The sequence below is a fragment of the Python bivittatus genome, unplaced genomic scaffold (genome assembly GCF_059951505.1).
Source record: "Python bivittatus isolate LINGU-HERP-01145 unplaced genomic scaffold, Pbiv_v1 ctg000530_np1212, whole genome shotgun sequence".
Classification (NCBI taxonomy): domain Eukaryota; kingdom Metazoa; phylum Chordata; class Lepidosauria; order Squamata; family Pythonidae; genus Python; species Python bivittatus.
Genome location: NW_028277085.1, coordinates 2,229,221 through 2,249,903, shown reverse-complemented (window position 1 = coordinate 2,249,903; position 20,683 = coordinate 2,229,221). Strand labels below are relative to the sequence as shown.

At 43.7% G+C, this 20,683-nt stretch overlaps 1 protein-coding gene across 3 annotated transcripts in view; it reads left to right on the top strand.

The window, feature by feature from the left end:
* TJP1 (tight junction protein 1) overlaps positions 1-20,683 on the top strand; it is a 78,928-nt gene that overhangs the window by 3,181 nt on the left and 55,064 nt on the right. The window contains exon 1 of one of the 3 annotated variants that reach the window (XM_088148341.1): positions 10,018-10,338. The exons of the other annotated variants lie outside the window; for them this stretch is intronic. The gene's annotated coding sequence lies outside the window, so the exon portion shown is untranslated. Of the gene's footprint in view, positions 1-10,017; positions 10,339-20,683 lie in introns of those variants that run through there. 3 annotated transcript variants of the gene reach the window in all.

Genomic DNA, 20,683 nt, shown 5'->3' with positions numbered 1-20,683 from the left:
TTCCTGAAACCTGCACTCAGCCTGCCCGAGGAAGAAAAGCCCATTTTAGCCACTATCTTCCAAGCAGTTGATGGCAGTTTTACTCTGCTGGGTGGCACACCACGGTGTTGCCTGTTTAAACACGGAGCATTGATCTGTGCTTTGGGTCAGAGTTGGGAAAAGTAGGCGTAAGTTTATTCAGCTTAACGGGCTGACGCATTCTTGATGCCCGGTGATGTGGCCGACATCCACAAAAGTTTATATGGGTTTCTGACACGTTGGAAAAGGACCCCCTCTTTATTCGTTTAATTTTTTTTAAGGACATGAGCAGTTTTGGAAGCCTTGGGCTTTTTGTTCACAGAAAAATTGGTGAGAAACACACGTGCACACCATGCAGAGTGTGCGTATTCACAGAGCAGGGTTGATTATTTGTACGGCTGTCTTGATGGCTACAACAGGGTCTGACCGAAGCCATCCGAGGAAATTCCTGCATTCATAGTGGATTTTGGCTGTGGGTTTGCGCAGCCGAAGCAAGGATTTCTTTTGGGCTGCTTTGGAGGATCGCTGTATTCTGAACTGAGGTTCAGATGCTTTAAAATGAGGGTGTGTTTTGTCATTTCATGCATGGATCACGCCTCGTTTGCCGTTTGGAGTTTGGTTTGGAGAAAGAGAACCGGGTAGAAATGCATGGTTTTTTTGCGTAAAATTTTTAAAAAAATGAACTTGTGATTTATGGCTTTGATTAGATAGGAGAGATGATAGAAAGAAGAATATTATGATGTAAGTACAATTATATTTCATCCTCTCTAAAGTTACAACTGTTGTGAGGAATATCGGAAGCCACTTCTTTTTCATTTCTTTTCTACTTTTCTTCAACTTTTTTCCTTTTCTCACACTTTCTGCTTTCTTTCTTTTTCTGTTTTCTTCCTTACTTCATATTCATTCGTATTAGCTTTTATCTCCTTTTTTTTTAAGTTTCAATAAAAGTCATATATATAGATATAGCTATATAAAGAGAACTGGGTAGAAATGTGCGATGGGACTGTCAGAAGGGCCACTGACTGGGGAAGAGAATTGGGCTTGGACATGGAGGAATTGCTCTTCCTTCAGCCACTTTGCAAGCCAGTGTGGTGTTGGGAGTAAAGGCACCAGGCTAGAGACCGGGAGCTTATTTATGTATTTATCATTATAGTTTCTGTACCTGTTTCTTAGGTCAGCCCACCTCATAGGATTGTTGTGGTGGGGAAAAGAGGAGGAGGAAGCACAACTGAGTCATGCAGAAATGAAGGCGGGACAGAAATGGAAATAATGACAGTGTCAATAATAGGCGGGAGAGAAACTGTCTTCCCGGGGACTGCAAATGAGTTGTTTTTTTAATTCCAAAATTATTTTTCAAATGACAACATCCAGAGGAACTAACCAAGGAGAATTCTCTTCTTCCCGTTCCCCAATCCCTCTCCCACCTAGCCCAATTATTTGGACTCTGACAGCCACTAACAGTTACGGATTTTCTTCCTCACGGCATGTGTTTGGAATAGATCTATCGCAAGGCGTCAGTTCAGTCGCTTCAAATTTTGCAAAAGCAGATAGACTTCATCCAGGGTAGCGAAGCAATCCTAGCCGCCGAGTTCTTTCGACTCTCCTTCTGCACGAGGGGCGTTTTTCCGCACTGCTTTCTCCACGGCCGGCTTGCATGGCGCTGGACAACTATTAACCACCGTTGCCTTAATGTTCCTGTGATAAGGAAAAAGTCGTTGAGGTCTTCCTCCCCCCCGTCCCCACCCCCAGTGTTGCTGCTGAATTTTAGCGCCCAAACGGGACGATGCGCAGTGGGAGTGAAAGCCACTAATTAATGCTTCGTTTTGCTTACGAGGGAAGAGTCGGAAGTTCATCTAATTATCTGTTTTTTCTGCAGTCTGAGACGTAAGCGATCTTTATTTTGTAGCAACCTTGGAATAAATCTGTCATGTGGGGCTTAATATAGTAGTTTTGTTGTTGGTCTATTGTGAAAACACAATTCAATTACTTTTAATGGGGTGTGCTAATCCGGCGGGGTTTTATTGCCTGCTGGATTTGGACCTTCTGTGGCTTTTTTGTTGTGTAGTTCCTGAAATCGGGTGCAGCTTGCAAACGGCATCGCTCCCACCGGTTACGGTTTGTCGACGCCTTTGGGTCTAAGAGGCACAAATAAATACACATATATTTTAAAGAAATTTTACCCATGGCTGAAAACAAGCTCCTGGGTTTTAAGATGTCATGAGTCGTGTTGTTGTTTTTGTAGTAGTAGGTGACTTTTCCCTCGCTCGTTCCTTTCTTGTCTAGGTCTTTGGTCAATATATCAGATATTAATATTGTCAATATTGAGCTTGGTGGAAAGGGTGTTCAGTTGGCCATCGCCCTGCAACTGTGTGTGATAATCCTTGGCTAGATGTAATGCATGGATTGACCCTTAATGTTTTGCCCCTCCAGGCTAATCCTCATGTAACATTATGCACTCACATTTTCTTTTTGTCAATGGATCCCACCAATGCCCGCTCAGGAACAGACGAGAAAGAATCTAGGAGGAGATGCAGAAATGACTCACGCAGATTTGAGGCCCTGCCCAGAAAATCTACTCAACCATTTCTGCTTTGCAAACTTCCAGCTCTGAATTTCCGGGTGAATAGTCTTGGGCGGCGTGCTCTGCGATAAACAGAAATAAACAGAACGATCTGCTAAGTAAAACAGGATGATGGTTTGAGTGGGCTTGGATCTGTGGAACCAGTTAAGAAAGAATGGCGAAATTGCACTAGGTGTTGCCTTCCCTGTCCTGGTGCACCTGTGGTTCAGGTTTCTGGCTTTGGGGCAGATGGTTTGAGAAGCCACGTAGGTGGTTGCATCACCTGAAAGTTCATCTATGAAGAACCCCACACTTCCTCCTCTGAGTTGGCAAAGATCATTGTAAGTGCCATCTTCCAAAGCCTAGAAGGCCCTCTGTCCATCCCCCTTATCTTCTTCCCCAGCTTCCGAAATGCATTTTGTAGCAGTAGAGCACCATGAAAACCCTAGGCTGAAGAATGGGTTGCGTATCTTATATGTGGTCAGGGACCCTCAGAGTACCTTCTTGATTCTAGATGTAACCCCTAAAGCTTTTTCCTGAATAAACGTATTATAGGGCTGTTCCAATAAAAGTTGGCTTCTTAGCATTTAGCCTGTTGATTCTGCAGCTCCTGTGTTTACCTCCTCAGAAGTAAATCTCTTGGGGGCTGGCAAGCCTTAGCACTGATTCTCATGAGAAGCACAAGAATTGGCTCAGGAGAAATACATTTCCAACCAACACCTAAAAAGTGAGTGCAGCTTTCTCCCACTGAGTCACCCCAGATGTTGGAGACTTCAACCTGGAAGTTCTGGCAGTTGGCATACTTGTACCAAGAGAAGGAAGGTTAAAATGTCTAATTTTATGGGAGGCCAGAATAGTTGTGCTGTGTCTACTGACTACTGTAGATAGTGGGTATCTTAATTTGGAGCTTGCTACTGCTTTTAATTTGCAAATACAGTTGCTGAATGGTCTGGTGGTGGTGATGCGTCTTTTTTACTGGAGTGATTAATGGCCGTAATAATTCTTGTGCTTAGAGTGGATTAGGCTAATAGATTATTATTTTTTTAGTGACATTTAATAAATTTAAGAGATGTAGGCCAACTTACTGGTCTTACTGCTTTTGCAGTTGGATTTGATTTCTTACAACTACCCAAACAGCGTTTGTTTTGAGAGAAATGTTTTTAATTAGCATGGTGTACGATTTTTGAGAAATAAATGCTGTGAGGATGAAAGGGAAGGGTTTAAGGAGAGTGTGGTTATTTTTAAATATTAATTAATGTAATTCAAATTTAGTTTGAATTATTGTGTAATGACAGTAAATCATATACCCTGCTCTTCAAAAAGATTTTCCTTACCATACCACTTTACTGATTATAACGCTGAGTCTGCATGACAAGTTTTGTTTTATACAAACAGATTGTTCTTGTTCTTCACTGAATCTGATCAATGTTGTATTCTCCTTGGTTTACATTTGGGGAGTTAAGAGTGTTAAGTACAACTTCCTTTCCCTACGTACTGCCTCCAAACGTCATAGATTACAACTTTCATCCATGCTGTCCAGTTTTATTCCCACCAACTCTTGAACTAGGAGGATGGCGGGCAGAGATTCAAGACACCACTCTTGCTAAGATGGTTTTAATGTAGATACTAAAAAAGGCATAATGCAGAAAATAAGCTTCCTCAGGCTATAAGAGTCAAGCCCAAGGAACATCTCTTTCTTCTGCCCTTACGTCCTTGTGGACTGATGGGTGTTCATTTCTCATTGGGAGGAGCAGTTGGCATCTGTGCATTGTCATTATAATGGACCAGTCTGGTCTTGAGTTCTTTGTTCTTCCCTTCACACCAGCCTGTATTGGTAATGATGGAAGCTGGACAAGGCTGATGCATGAGATATGTCCAAAAAAATGTGAGGAACAAGTGAGACGTCCTGCTGGTTGAGAGGAGTTGCCTTTGAAAGTTACTTGTAATTTTGAGTGGGACTCTAATAACCATGGGACTTTGAAACCTGGACATATAGGTGGAATGAACATTTGGCTTCTTGGAAAAGCAGACCTGTCAGTGGGAATGGAGAAATCTGGAAAAGGCCCCCTGATCAAATGCCAAATGGATTTAGCCATTATGTTTTCTGTTGAACTTCAATGTCACATCACCTAAAGCCATAATATATTTCTTTGGTTTGAGCAGGATGTGTTGTATAAACCCAGCTATTGTGGTTTTCAAACAATGGTTTGCCATGTTGTATGGATCCAGTCAAAGTGTGCTCGGTGTGTGTGTGTGTTTCAGAAGGGCTTCAGATTTTCTCTAACTTTTTAAAGTAACTGGATCCACATTTCGCCTGGGCTCTTTCCAAACTGTGGGAAACTCTTTTCTCAAGAATTTTTTTTTTTAAATTTTAATCAAATGTTTCATCACTTTTACAAGAAACTCCTGCAAGTTAGACTATGGCCTTTATCCCTCATACTTCATCTGGCTGGAAAGATTAGAATATATTTCATCTTAGTCACAATTAATGCATGGTTCCCAAGCACATTGCAACATTCCTTACTTAGCATTCTCAAAATCCTTTACATTGGCCGTGGGAATATCACAAGTCCCTCCCCCCTCAAAATAAAAACTTGCTTTTGAAAAGCTCCCAAAGATATGCTCATAAAATCAAAATTGTAAATATAAATGCTTGGCTGATTGCAGGTTTTACTAAGCATTGTATATGGAGGAAGTTAATTGGCATTTTTATGGAGCAAGTCGATTAACCAGCATGAATAATCTTCACTAGATCTCAGCCCCCTCCCCCTGTCTTACACCCATGATGAGAATAACAGTGAGAATACCTGGAATCTCTGGGTTAAGAATGCCCAGGTTACAGATGACCCATAGTTAAGAACAGAGCCTATGGTAGCAAAATTCGAGTTAAATACACAATGACTTGAGTGAAATACACAATGGTTCAAGTTCAATACACAATACTCCTTATACAGTATTATACAATAATACTGTTCCGACTTACATACAAATTCGACTTAAGGACGGAACTTGGGAACGGAATTCAGTCTTAAGGAACGGAACTCACTCTACTGTAATGGGAAAAGAACTGGCTTTTTTTAAAATGGTATATCAAAGTTTTGGTCTTATGTTGGCTTAAATTCTGAATAAAATTGTGAAGGAGCACATATCTGGTTGTGTTGAGAATTTAAGGAAGGTGAAATTTTGAGAGTATCAATGCTGATCAATTGTTGCGTTAGGTAATGGAAGCTAAAGCTGTGGTATTTTTCTTTGATACACATTTTTGTTGTTCATGATATGGTGTTCTTGTGCCAGCTTCACAAAGGTCAGGGTTCACTAGGTAAATAAATGAACTGCATTTTAATACAGTGGAATGTCATTTAATTGCTTGTGGCCCAGATAAGCGATAGTGGATCTTGGAAAACTATGAAGGGTTGGACTTCCTGGTGTACTTCTCAGAAGTCCCAAGACTGTACAATGGCAAACCAACCCACAGACCTGGAATAAGCCAGTAGCAAGCCATGTCTGTATTGTGGTTACAGAAATTATGTGGCCATCACTCCATAGTCCCCAGGAGCTAAGCTCCATTGAGAGGAGACTTTATCTGGAATACTTACCAGTCCTAAAACAAAGATGGTTTTGTTTCATTCTTGGATGGACGCACTGTGATTTGCAGTCACCATGGCAATTTATGGAGCAGTTCTCCACCTGTTTACCCAGAAGTAAACCCACAAAGCCCAGTGGGACTTACTTACAGGTAAGCGTACATAGAACAGCAGCCTTGGAGAATATGGCAGCTATTTTAAACTTCTGTAACTAATAGCAGGAAGGAGATCTACCCAGCCAGGTTGCGATCATTGAGAATCCTTCTTGGGGGCTTAAGGGTTGACTCCCGTTATCTCAGGCTTGGCCCCTTGCCCTGGGGTGTCGGGAAAGTCAAGTCATACAACCAGCAAGATTAAATTCACCTGCCAGGGAAGTTTGGAAGAATGTCTTAGGCTGAATTTCAAGGGAGCTTTTTTCAGACTCCACTAACTAACGCTGCTCCTAATTTCAAAAGAGTGGCCATGTGTTGTTAGAGAGGTGTTAATAATATTCCAATAGTCTATTTCTCAGGTGATTTGGAGAATTTTAATAGGATGTTTTCCACCACCACTGTGAATAGATGTATTCCCTCTCTAGGTTATGTTGGAAAATGAGTGGGATGGAAAATCTACCTATAGATATAGTAACATGGAGAAACCATTAAAGAGCCGGGGATGGGGGTGGGTGGGGGGAGAGATGATCAAGGTGAAAAAACTCCAAAATTGTTGGTTGTAAATTCAGACCGATGTTAGTATTGGAGGTGGGGGACATAGCACTTCTATCTTTACGTTCGTAATTCTTGCAATTGTGTAAGATGGGTGTTTAGTTTAGTTGCAAATGGTTGGATGAGAGATTAGCTGTTTCTTGAAGAACATCTTCCGAGTCATAATTGAATGAAGATTCACGTTTGGGGCATTTATTTTAAAGGTTCAAAGCCTGCCCTTGCCGCAGTGTCTCCTAAGAAGGACAGAAGACTCTAATATCCATTTCCTTCTCTTAGGCTGCAACCAGGCGGTCACCAACACAGTACTATAGCTGAAGTTTGTGTGTCTTGCAGTGAAAACGCGGCAACGATTAGTGATAACTTTTCCAGCACTTACTTTATTCATTTTGTTTTTCATATTTTACTCTTTTTGGTGTTGCTGACCTTGAACACATTAATAAAAGTTGGATTTGATTTCATAGCCTGTTGTTGATCAAGCAATCTCTGAGGTAGCCAACAACAAACTACAGCTATATAGCATTCCAGCTGTAATCCATAACCTCAAGTATTGTGGACTGGCTAAGTGGTTTGAGTGAGGTAATGGAGGAAATAGATTAAATTTTCATTTCTCTCCCTTCCTGGTGCCCTTTGAATTCTCCCACCAACATATTCATTAAATTGTCCTTGGGCCACTTGGGTTGGAGCGCTGTGTTTGAAACAGGATATTTTGATTTTGCACAATGTTGAGTCAGCCATAGATGTGCATTGCACACTCACGCTTTGTCCTTTCCTAAAGACCACCAAATAGTGGAAATCTTGTAGCTAAGATGAAGTTGGCCATAGTTTTGGATGTTGGATCACGTGGTTCTGAGTCTGTGCAAGATGCAGCTTAAGGATAAATTCAGGCTTATCCAACTTTTGCCACTGATTTTGAAGCCCTGATTTTTCCCACCCAAGTATCAGAGAAGTTTTCGGAATACGGCTGTGTGTCATGAATGCGGGAGCCCTGATATGTTGGAGTAGGAAGTAAAATAGGAACGCAGAAGAGAGATAAGTTGCATCATGGTTGGAATATGCTTCTGTATTTTGTTGTGCCTTGCTAAAATAGCAACACGTGACTAGTGGCCACTAATATTGTGGTGAGAGGAAGGTGCTTAAGGGTTGTTCTGCTCCTCAAAGGCTGTGAAATAAGGCAAAGTCCTGTTAGTATAAGAAATTCCTCAAATACCTGTCTAGTGTACTTTGCTTTGTGGAATCAGAATGCTTTCTAAAAGGTTCTGTTCAGGTCATTGTTTCTTTCCTTGGCTTTGGGCGATGCCCTGCGACAGCCAGCTTGTTTCATCACAAAACAAGTGAGTGAAAAAGGAAGGAAGGAAGGAAGGAAGGAAGGAAGGAAGGAAGGAAGGAAGGAAGGAAGGAAGGAAGGAAGGAAGGAAGGAAGGAAGGAAGGATAAATTTCATAATACTGTTGCAGGGCAGAGATAAGAATTTCTTATGACTTAGAACGAGAATGATGGCTGAAAATCTGCCATCTTAAAAAATAGGTTGGTTCAGCTGGAGATTTTAAGTTGCACACTTTGAATGAAGTGAGCTATCAAAGCTATAGAATTCCAGTTAAGGGCTGAATCTTTAATGTCTTAGGAGAACACGGATAGCAAACTGGTATGGTCCCTGGGGGGAATCACTGTGTCTTGGCATTGCAATATACTTGTGACATGGGGCAGACATCCTTTGGGGCTTCAAGGTCTGCATGCTCAAGGGAGTTATGGGTCATAGGTAGTCATGTATGTGTACATTTATCCATTCCCAAGGCAGTTGGGCTTCTGGCAGCTAAAGAACCCCTTGGTGGGCTGCACGAGAACATTTCTTCCCCCCCAGGTCAGAAAAACCTAGCTGTCCTTCAGCAGGATGGTGCACCCTTCCAAGCTTCTGAAGGCACCTGGAGGTTTCCAGAAGCAGAAGGATGGACCCCCATGATGGCCGCCTTGGAGGCAGTTAACGGAAGCCAAGATTCCTGCTGGATAATGTATGCGAAGTGCTTCAGACACTTGAAAACAATGTCCAAATGTTTATACTGTGGTTATTAAAACTGAACACAAGACTTTCCGTTAAATGCACGGAGTTGAGTCTGGCTTTTCTATAAGGAATGGGGTATCCAGAACATGTGTTTCCTGTCCTCTTTTTTAGGGGAAAAAATTGTTCAAGTGTTTTTCTGTCTTAGGATTCTTTCTGTAATGGTCCAAAGCAGGGTTCTCCAAAGTGGTCAATATCGACCCCCAAGATGGGACTATCCAAGGGGTTGATGTTGTTGTTATTATTACTATTACTCAGTACAGTTAAAGTAGTATTTATTCAATTATTTTCATATAATAAATGTTTGAGGGTTGATGAACAATCTGAAACTTCACGAAGGAGCAGATAAGCTGAAGAGTTTGGGGACTTTGTTTTCTCTCCTGAGTCCACTCTCCTTGACTTTTTCTCCTTCTCCCCAATTTATTCACTGCATTGCTTCTCTGCTGCAGCCTCCCTCCTGGCAAACTTTTTTTTTTTTTAATTCTTTCTTCCAAGCCTGCACTGCTGTAATTACAGATCTGGAAATAACATGGCTTCCAGCTGAGCAGAAGTGCAAAAATGGCATTTCTCTCTAGCATAAGAGATCATTCTGCATATTGCGCAATTGTTGCTTGTCACAAGCCTGATGGGTGCCATAGATCTCTCTTTACCTCTTCTTCTCCCCCCCCAAAAAAAACCTGGCTTGGCTTATTGGGCAGCTGTAACAATGTCAGGCTGTGCTGGACAAAAACCTTGAAGAGTTGATTCTTTTGTCCCAAATTTTTACTTCTTCCAAGGTTGAAAGGACCAGGGGGCGGGGGCGCGTTTGCAAAGGCCACGGAGAGGAGGCTGGCTGTTTTCTATTGTTTTGAAGTTGGGGTTAACGGGGCCAGGAAAGAGATACCCACCCCCCTTTACAGGAAATTAGGCTTCCTGCGAAGAATGCAACTGCATTTTGTCCCTAAGCAGGCAAACAAAGGAAAATTGTTTAGATTCAAGATGGAGAAGGATAGCCAGGTTGAGAACCCAGCCAAGAGCCGTTTGGCTTAGCAAATGAGTCGTCCGGCGGGCTGCTAGCAGACCTCTCCGTTGGGCCGCGTTGGGCTTTTTGTGAAGGAGGTAACGCAATGGTAGTGAGATCACGGCAGACCCAAAAAAGGACTCTGAAAAAATGAACAAGGCAGGACGCTTTTTGTTTCTTTATTTTGACTTAGCAGCATGTTATTTAAACTGGCCTCTTAACTGTACCCGTAGAAGGAGGTCAAGAATTCCCTTTTCAAAAGCTAAAGGAGGGTGGAACGGAAAAAGGCATCCAAGCCGTTGGATTCACAAGCTGATTTACGTCCAGCGGGTCCAAGAATTGTGTGCAATCGAAGTGGGAAAAAACAACAGCCACACAAAAACCTAACCAAAGACCAGCTTGCTCACCTTTTCTGAACAGGTTGGTTCCTGGTACTCACCTTGTTTTTCTCAAATCAGCATCATGGGGCCGGCTGAAAAGTTTCTCCTTTCCCACCTTGTGTGGATGGCGTGTGGCATGGTTGTGGTGCTTGAGAATGGTCAGTCACAGCCCCTGGGGTAGAAGAACTCTGATCTGGAATATTTATAAGGAAAGCTGGCCTAGTGGGCACTCCAGGGACTGAGGTAATATGTCCCATCAAGCTGTCATTCAGTTTGCTTGGTTGTGGTTTAATCTGCGGTGGGAGCACCGCCATTGTGATCTATAAGCTGTGGCGTGCGGTTGATGTTAATTCCACAGTAGGTGGCTGAGCATGGTGGCTTAGTATGATGCGTGAAGCCAGGCCGTGGGTTGGTTTTGTTTTTATGGAACGACATCTGTAGAGCAGATGGATTTAGCTTTGTCTAACCTGCTTCCTCTAAACCAGCATTTCTCAACCTTGGCCACTTGAAGATGTGTGGACTTCAGTCCACACATCTTCAAGTGGCCAAGGTTGAGAAATGCTGCTCTAAATGTTGGGACTACAACTCCCTTCCTGCTGTTTTAATTGGCTTCAAGAGATGGGAGTTGTAGTCCTGAAGCCCAGAATGCAGTGGGTTGTCTGCCGGGGGGGCGGGAATAAAGCTTAATCTGGAATTTGCCAGTTGGGGAAACCAGGGTGGGAGAGGTGGGCTGAAGTTGATTCAACCAAGTCTGGCTTCTGCTTTGTGGAGAGCCCGGTTGTTAGGCAAAATCTGATGTGATTGCCCCCCAAAAGCTGATTGAGGTTACAGGATTGGAGACAGAGTTGCAGCATTAAGCAAATTGATGATTTCATAAAATACTGGATTATGAGACGACAAGGTTTTTTTTCTAAATACAGCCCAGCTTCAAGCAGGAAAGAAACTGGGCATTGAGTTCTTGCGGCATAGCAGTAGGTAGGTCATTTTTGGTGGAAGGACGTGCCTTTGGTTGGCCAGATGAACGGCAGGTTAAGCAGTGCAGGATGTCTTCTTTTTCGTCCCCTTCCTGTGGGCAGAAGCGATTCCCGTTTAGCCTCCCAATCATGTGCCCCCCCCGAAGTTTCATCTGCTTAATAACTGGCCCATTTTAACTAGAAAACAATGGCTGCTTATGTGTTCGCTCTCGCCCGACATTGCACATTTTGGCTGCACAAAAGAGTGCTTTTTTTTCTTAAAATGCAAGTATTTTGACTGGCATTCACTTTCTGCACAGGGAAGGGGGCACGGCATGACTGTGCCAGGGGAGAGCGATCAAAGATCTTTCCTTGGTGAGGAGCAAACTTGGTGCCTGTTTCAGCCAGTCTCTTGAAGCTTTGCATGGCCAAGGAAGACAAGAAGTTGGGGTCGGTCAGTTTGGACTATCGGTCAACTAAAATTCTTTTCTCATCTGGACCCACAAGCCTCCCAAAGTGTAGGATTTGGTATCTCTGATCTCATGCTTAGTCTCTAACAGCAGGAGATCAGGAAGGACTCCTGGGTTGGATTTGGAGTAGGAAAGGTGGGTGGAAGTGTAGCCGGCCACTCCAAAAACCTGGTTCATCAGATGGAGCCACCAGTGCAAAACATCTCATTTGAAATGGGTTGGCTCATGTTCAGAACAACAGAATTACACTGGGGGCATTTCAGAAGACAATGTTTTGTGCTGCTTTGTTTTAACCACGGAATTGACAGTTGTATTAGATGAATTATGGTTACGGATAATCAGGTTCTCAGAATCTGCAAAGCAACTGCAAATTCCGCCTTCAGCTTTGGTGCAGGGAGGCCATCCTGGCTTATGGAATATGATGTACAGTAATGTCAACTCAGCTGCAGACACAGCAAACCCTTATTCATTTTAGATTTCATGTGAAGTCACAGAGAACACAGATGCACACAGCGCATTGAGCCATAAACCAGGTTTGAAATAGGTTCACACTCTGAACTAGGATAAAAGGGAAGTACATTGTAGCTGAGTGAGGCAGGTGAATCAGGCCCTTTTTCACCATCTTCAGAAGACCAGGATTGATAGATTCGAATTGGTAGATTTTTCATGTTAGTAGGTAATAATGATTTCCCCCAATGAAGCTGGTGGAAATTCTGGGAGAGACCCAAAATACTAGGAAGACCCATGGTTGGGGAGATTTGCATAAAATCCATACAATTTGTTCTCTCTCAAGCTCCTGGTCTGCCAATGATACTTGGCAAAGTTTGTTTGTCTTGATGGATCAGTTGTGTAAGAATGGCAAAAATAGTTTGGTGGGGGTTTTGTAATAAATTGTCTCAGTTGAGCCCCTGGAAGAATGAAAGGGGTTGTATAGCCTTAATGTTTTCTCTTTTACATGTTGGGCTGAAATTGAACATTAGAACTGTAAATTATTCTAATCAAATTTTCTAAACTGTGTTTTTAAGAGGTCTTTTTTTTCCTGTATTTGTGATGATCTTTTAAAACCTAATCCCAGCTCCCATCTGTTGATATTTACAAAACAGAGACAGATTTTGTTTTCTAGCCGGGCTGGATAGTTGTGTCTGCAGTAATAGACTTGATTTATCCTGGGTCCTGCTGATCCTTGCAAGATTTGCTGGCGGAGAAGGTTTGTAAACCATTCCTGATGAAACCAAGCTCAGGGCTGGTGCTTGGAGCAAAATTAAATGGAAGTACAGAAGCCCTGAACATTTTCTAATGCATGAGTCAACTTTTGGTTTTTAGGTTTAGAGCTTGCTTAATATTTTCATCTCATCAAGCCCCTTGCATTTCTCATCTGCTGGATTTTGTAAGTCCATCTGGCCATCTCCTTGGCCGATAAGGTCCACACCTCTCCTTCTGCACAGAAAGGGTTCTACTCCTGCAAGAACAACGCAAACCAAGTGCATGCCATGAAAGAGATATATCTTATTTTTTTGCTTTGTTCTTGCAGGAATAGAGCCCTTTCCACGGGAAGGGGCGGTGTGGACCTTATCAGCCAAGGAAATGACTCTGAGCAGAACTTCTGTAAAGGCAAGCAGTTCTTGAGTGAAGCTCAGCTTCTTCTGTTTTCTGCCCCCATAATCTCCTAACATTCCAGGACTTTATGGGAGGAAACAAGGTTGCTCCATAAAAGCTTGCTGTTTCCATTTAACCAAGGAATGTTTGTTTATTCGCATGAATTTGTCTTCCACCCAACTTTGAAGACTCCAGACAGTTGGCAGTAGAAAGGGGAAATGTGCTCCATTGCTTTCAGCCCCATAAAAATGGCCGTCTGGTGCTCTGCGGTCATCATGGTAGCCCTGCAAATTAATTGCCAAGCATCTCCTGAAAGAAACATGTGTTTGTGGCTTTGAGGGAAGCAAATAGATCCAAGACTTGCAGGTTCTTCTCTGAAGGAATTTTGGTGGCAAATCTATCATTGTCTTCAGGTTTGCCCTTCCCCCCTTCCTGCTGCTAGTTCTGACGTCCAGAAATAATTGGCCGTTCTGTAAAATTGGCCCAACCTTGAATGTGAATAAAAGAGGGATTTTGAGATGGAAAACTTTGGAGAGAACTCAAAAGTATGTTTAGAATATAACCTCAAGAGTAACTGAAGGGGGAATGCGTTTTTGGAGATGGCACCTGCTATTCTTCAATTGTCTAGCTGCTTTGTCCCAAAAATATAATTTGGACTTTCCAAACAAAAACTTGAAGCTCAGTTGAGTTGCTCTTTGTCTGCCTAAATGTTGTAGCCCTAAATGTCTGCCAGTTTGGAACCTGGCAAATCATCGTTTGAATGTATTCAGATGGGAGCTGGGAATTTTGTCATATTTCTTCTTTTCTTTTTTACAAGGTTTGTATAATCATGACTCTGGATGGTGTATATCAACAAAACCAAAGGAACACAAAGTTACATTATGATTAACATCAATAATGGCAACAGGAACAAAGGCAGGATTAACAAAACAACGTTCAGTTGGAGCCCACCAAATGCACGGCCCATCTACCAAAGACAGGCCCATCAGTCTTCTGGAGCCCCCTGAATTTTGGGGACCAACCACATTTTTCGGGGGAGGGTCATTCCAAAGGACAGGCACTAACAGCAAAGACACACCTCCTAGGTCCCATAAGGTGACATTATCTCAGGGAAGGGACCTGCAGAATTCCCACCCTATTTGTTCATTTTCTTGTTGAGTTTTTTCATAAATATGCAGAGGGGCCTTCATGCTTCTTCAGAGCATTGGTCCAACCCTTGCTGCTTGAATGTTATCTGGAGGGGCCCTCCCGTGTCTCCTTTTTGCTGAATAGAGGTCCAAAGTTGTAGGCAGGACTTTTCTCCCAGCCCATGTATGGTCAGCATTCAACCTGATGCTTCTGGCATGTTGTACCTGTGCCACATTGCTGAACTCGTCCTCTCATGACTTGTGAGGTTAGAAAATGCAAGGGTATACTGTATGTGTTTTTGTAAACAGACACAGGCACTGTGGCCAGCTCACGAGATTGCAATGGCTGAGAAGCTGGCAAGGAAGCATGCCCTGTTCTCCTTGTTCAGGTTAATTCTCTCGAGGCCGAAGACCTTAGATTTGACTGCCGTAGATTTTAGTTGTGAAAGTCATTTGTTTGAGGCAAGCTTAATTTTAAAAGGTGAAATCTGTGGTTTCCAAAACGCTAGGGTTGCCCTTGAGATCCACTTAAGTGGAGAGAGAAAACAGAACTGCGGGCCCGTCACCGTCTTACTAACGTGCGGGCAGCTTTTTTGCAGCCGTGCTTAAAAATGCTACATCTGGTAGATGCATCCTTCAAGCAACCGGCTTTAAATACTCTTGGCTGGACTTTTCCTACCCACCTCTCCACCCTTTCATTTCTCATAACCATCGTTCCCCATTGTTTACACCTTGTGGTTCTTTTCCAGCTCTGTTTGTGCAAGGGAGCCTTCAAAACATGTTTATGACTTTTCGAAAACCTGTTTGTCTTTTTGGCTCCGCTTTGCAAGACCGTTCCTGTTACTGCCCCTTCTCTCCATTGCAAGGGTAGGGCAGAGGGAATAAACTAAGAAACTGAAAAAATACCCGGATATTTTTATTGATATATGTATGTTTGAGCTGAGGGTTTCAGGGAGAGGTTCGCGGCTGCTTGGTGAGAAAACTCCGAGCCTGTTTCCAAGGTAGTTTGATGGTCCTCCCAGAAGAGTTCAAATGTGCACACCAGAGCGTGTGTAATCTGTAGCACAAGAGCACCTGCTAGGCAACAGGCCCATTGAACTCTATGAGGTTTGGTTGGAAAAGGAAGCATAGAAGCTTGTGCTGAAGACCTGGGCAGGTGATGTGGATAAACACTTAAGAGAAGGTGGGTTGATTCACACAGCCCACAAAGGCCTCATGTGGCTTGCTTGATTTGGTAAACTCAGCCTTTGTAGTTACTGAACCAGGATTTAGAGCTTCGTGTGAAGGGGACCCCCGTGCTGCCAGAACTGGGTTTATTATTTGCTGCAGGACATGGTGGCTTAGAGTTTTGTAGCCTAGTGGGCTTGGGTAATTGTTGCTTAGCCCTGAACTAGTAGGGCACCGTGGTGTGGCTCAGTGTGTGCATGTGCTTTTCTGCATAATGCTCTTTGAAAACACTCTAGTAAAACACATGTGCTTTGTGCCCTTATTCATTCTTCCTAGTTTCACATGGAGCATTTGGTCTTCTCAGCCACTTTCAGCAGAATAAATGGGGACACCATCGGGAGAAAAATCCTCCCCCCACCCCCAGACATTGGCTAGTTCTGCGTCTGCATCTTGGAACAGGGCTTCTTGAGCCGAGAGGCTGAAGCACTTAAAATGGGCTTTGCTGCTTGGCGCAGGCCATGGCACGAGAACGTGCTGGCATGCAGTTGGGGTCTTGCCAAGGGAGGAATGCGAGCTGCAGCAGGTGCCATGCAGGGGCTACAGGAATGCCGTCCGAGCGAGCGGGGATCCCCATGGCCCATCCTGGAATTTGCTGCTTAATTCAGGGAAGGGGGGGGGAAATTCCTGAGTTAATTTTGGCAGGAAGACCTCTTGGCCATTACCCTTGCTGCCATGGCAAAGGGGGGGGGGTGTCGCTTGTAGACAACAACAAGCTGGAATTACAGTCTTCCTGGGGGCCAGAGTGTGAATTTGCCTTCCGTAGAAGGTAGCCAGATTTCGAGGATCATTTCAGTACTGAAATAGACTTCCTCTATCTGTACTCCTTGGGGCTGTTTTCAAAATTCTTGCTGCGCTGCATCCAAGAGAGAGAGAAGTATTCTAGCATCAAAGACAGCTTGCTTTTTTTTAGAGGATTAAAGTTGAGGGCAAAGAGGTGCGCAGGGCAAGGTGGGGAAAACATCTGCTCCTTTGCTGCCACAGAATGGGAGATCCTGAGCAGGTTCTCACAAGCAACGAGAAACCACAGGATAAGGATGTCGGTCAACGGGAACCAGAGCCTGCCACAAACCCAGATGTCTCTTTGCCCCCACAGCTACACCAGCAGCTCCATCACAGCCCCCCCCAAGGACACACCCAAGATAAGAGGTGCCTTCACGTGCTCTTCCCCTAATGTGACCTATGCCATCATCTGTTGGCAATACCCCTCTGGATTCCACCTAGGAAGGACGGAACAAACTTTGGGCTAAGGAATTAATGGACCCCAGTTTGACATCAGGACTCAGAGCTAGGACAAGGTAGTTTCAGAGCATTTCAGACTCCCAGGGCATTCCACAGCAGACCTCAGAATGACCATTTTGGAAAAATGAGAGCTAAACTGTACTGTGGAGAGGGAGATTGTCAAAAGGATTCAGGCAACCTCAGAAGGCCTCGACAAACACAGTAGGCTTTTCACACATTGCGATTGTTCGTTGATAAGGTACTGGTAATCTGTCTCACACTTAACCTGTATCTGCATAACCAACCTTCCTGACCCCCACCTCCCCCCAATTTAAATCCTACATCACCGCTGCATGTGTTGGACGGATGCGAGCTGCAGCTCGGGAAAGCCGAACATTTGTTAGTTGAAAAAGGGACTACCAAACCCCTGATTGTTTGCCACCTTGGACTCACATGAATGATGATAAACAGCTCTGACTTCTGATAGAACAGAATCTCTGTAGCTCCGGACTGAATTGTGGAGTTCTTGGTGCTGAGCTTGGTGGTTGGCTTGAAGGTGTTTCATGACCCAACTAGGTAGCATCATCAGCGTGAGGCAGTGGTGACTTCTACCTGAGCTTCGGAACAGAAAGAAGCCCATCCTCAGTTCTTTTATCCTCCTCTCCAAATTCAGATCTTAAAATGAAACACAGTCATTGAAACACCCTGTGTTTTTGCTACCCCCCTCCAGCTGCTGAATGCCAGCCAGAATAAGACTTTAATATTCTGAAAAGCATAAAGACTTTCCAACAGTTTGGAGATGCCCAGGATCCAGCCTGGGGCATTCAGATGCCAAGGGCAAGCATTCAGTTATACAATTGTGACCCTTCTGTACACACCATGCTTGTTTAAAATTAGTTCACAGAAGCTTTGTGAAATAAACTTTCTGTTGAGCGTCTCACGCAGTCATCAAGAGTGGTTTTGTTTAACACGGTGCAGACAGATTCCTCCTCGCAGATAGTTTTGTAGTAACACTTGATCTATTATGTTCTCCTTAGCTATTCTGGTTTGTCAGATTTTTTGGAAGCTGTCTGACCCGGACGAACTGTGAAATAAACAACAGGCAGCCTTTTTATTAAAATGCTACACTTAAAGGAAAAAAGGAGAAAGTTTTGAAAAGCATTTCCTTGAGTCGGGGATGCAAAGGTTTTGAGCTGTTTGCAGCCTGAGCTTTGTATGTGGTTGGTTCAAATGTGAAGATTTCAAATGGGGTGGTGATGGTGGTGTTTTAAATGTTGCTTTTCTTTTGTAAGCTATCTGGGGAAGAAATGCAGGTAGTGCCCGTTTTAAGACCGAGTTCCGTTCCCCAGGTCTGTCCTTAAGTCGAATTTGTACATAAGCCAGAATAGTATTATTGTATAACACTGTATAAGTCGTATTTGGGTAATGAACTCGAACCATTGTGTATTTCACTCAAACCATTGTGTATTTAACACAAATTTTGCTACAGTAGGCTCCGTTCTGAACTATGGGTCGTCCGTAAACCGGGCACTCTTAACCCAGAGACTTCCTGTTGTTAGTTTGAGAAGTGACTTGGATGTAGAAGAAAAAGGAATGCAATATTTGACAATTGCTGTGTTTTGTTGATAAAAACGTAAATCAGAATTGCAGATGACCCAACACTGGGTGGCAGAGTTAATGCCATAATTTTCTGTTTTCTGTCCTGAGGGGTAAAGAAATGAGTTGAAAATAGCAAAATGGAAGTTAACAAGGAACGTTGGCTGGTGGGGTCTAGGAGAAACGCCTTCTCCCCATAGCCCCTGCCCTCTGGAACAGTCTCCCTTCAGAGGTAGGATGACCCCGACCCTCCTGGCCTTTCTAAGGCCCTGAAGACCTGGTTGTGGGCCCGGGCCTGGGGCCCCACGTGTGTGAAGGGCCCCATTTCTTGGCTATATTAATATCTATGGCGATAGTTTTACTCGGCGACCATATGTATTTATTTGTATCGGCTCGTGTTTTTATGATTCTCTGCTGCCCAGGGTCCCTTGTTGAGATGGGCGGCTGTAGAAATCAAATCCGTAAGTAACAGAGACAAATACCACGCTTCAGTGGATTGCTTGTAAAGTTTTCTCCCAGTCCCCTCAGTTGAGAGCACTCGGAGAGGTGGCCGAGTCCTTGCATTTGGGTTCTTTTGGAGCGGGATAGTCTTGACGACCTCAGGGGCTTTTTTTCCCAATTCCAGTTCTGCGTTAGAGAGCAGTTTTAGCTGAAATGTGCTCTGAAATGCCTCTGCAAGGTTCTTTTACACACGGCGAAAACCCGCTTCCCTCTCTCTGGCAACCGTGCCCGGTTTGATTTTCCTCTTCTCCTTAAATAAATGCCCCTATTAACTCACCCTCTCTGAAAATAGAAGCATCCATAATCTGGATCGCTTCTCCCCTGCTTCTGGACCGTCATTCACTTTGGGAGAAAAGCTGCTATTTATGCTGGTGGGCTTTTATTTCCCCCTCCCCTGCATGTCAAACGGGCATAATGCATGAGGCTTCCAGATTAGTCCCTGGAGAGGGACAAAGCAATCACATTCTCTCTGCCTAGTTAGCTCCAGTAGAAGGGAGCATTTCATTGCAATTACACAGCTCTGACGTAGGTGGAACGAGGACGCGGGAGCATCCGTGGAGCTTTTTGCAAAGGCTCGGCTCGCGGCATAGATTGGACCGTTTTCTGAAAATAGTACTGGGAAAAAGAGGCTGGTAAAGACCCTAAAAGCTCCCGATGGTCGTATTGTCGTGCTAGCATCGGGAGTGGCGCTTCGGTGTATTGAACCTGGTGAAGGTGGCTTCAGGAACTTAAAAAAATAAACGCCTTCCAGCCAGCCTCCCTGTTAGTCAATTAAGGAGTTTTGAAAACGGCTCTGGAGGATTTCCAGGGAAAATCCGGTTTTGTTGCAAAATCGTAATACAAATCTAGTGGATCCAGTGAACCAAGAAGTCGTGGTACCTGAAGCTCAGGAAAGGAGTGGGAGTGGTATAAAACGCAACTTAGAGCCTTCCAGCCACTTTTAAATTTAGTTTTAATTTTAAATTTTCTTGCAGTTAACAGGATGGCACTCTGTCCAGAGGTCTAACTCATGGCTTTTGGGACACAATAATGAACTTGTGTAGTGGGTTTCAGCCCTCGAAGAAGATAATTGTGTTCTTCGGTTGCTGTAAAACAGCTAAAAGCTTTTGGAGACAAACATTGATTATGTTTTTGTAGACAACAGTATATTTTCGGTAAAGGCCTTGAGGTCTAACTTGCAAACCAAGCCATTGTTTGCCGATTCGGATGTAACAGCAAACTGGGGTTTGTAGGAAACAATGCTGGGAAGGGAATCTGGGTAGGGAATGGAAGGAGCAAATGAATCAAGAAGTGAGTAACCTTTGGAAATCATGTGTGAGCTTACGATGTTAAGTCCTAGTTGGGCATTTGCGATATTCTGACTTTCTAGAAGAAATCGCAGTGCTAAACCAGTGTAACTGTTTTGCACCTCCAAACAGTTAGAAAGCAGAAGTAATGACCTTGTTGATAGGTTCCCCATCAGAAGATCAGCGTTGCAACCTTAAAATGGTGCAGAAGTGAGTAACCGCACTCCGCGTCCGTGTAACCTTGGGCTTGAACGCTGAAAACTGCAAATCCATATTCCCAGCATGTGCCTCTTCTGTGAGATGGCTTTCCACGCCTTGTAAGCTAACGGATATTTTTCCAAATTTTGTGTGCGTATTTAGCATCGGCCAAAGGAAACACTTCTAGCCTGGGTTTGCCATTCACGATGAAAC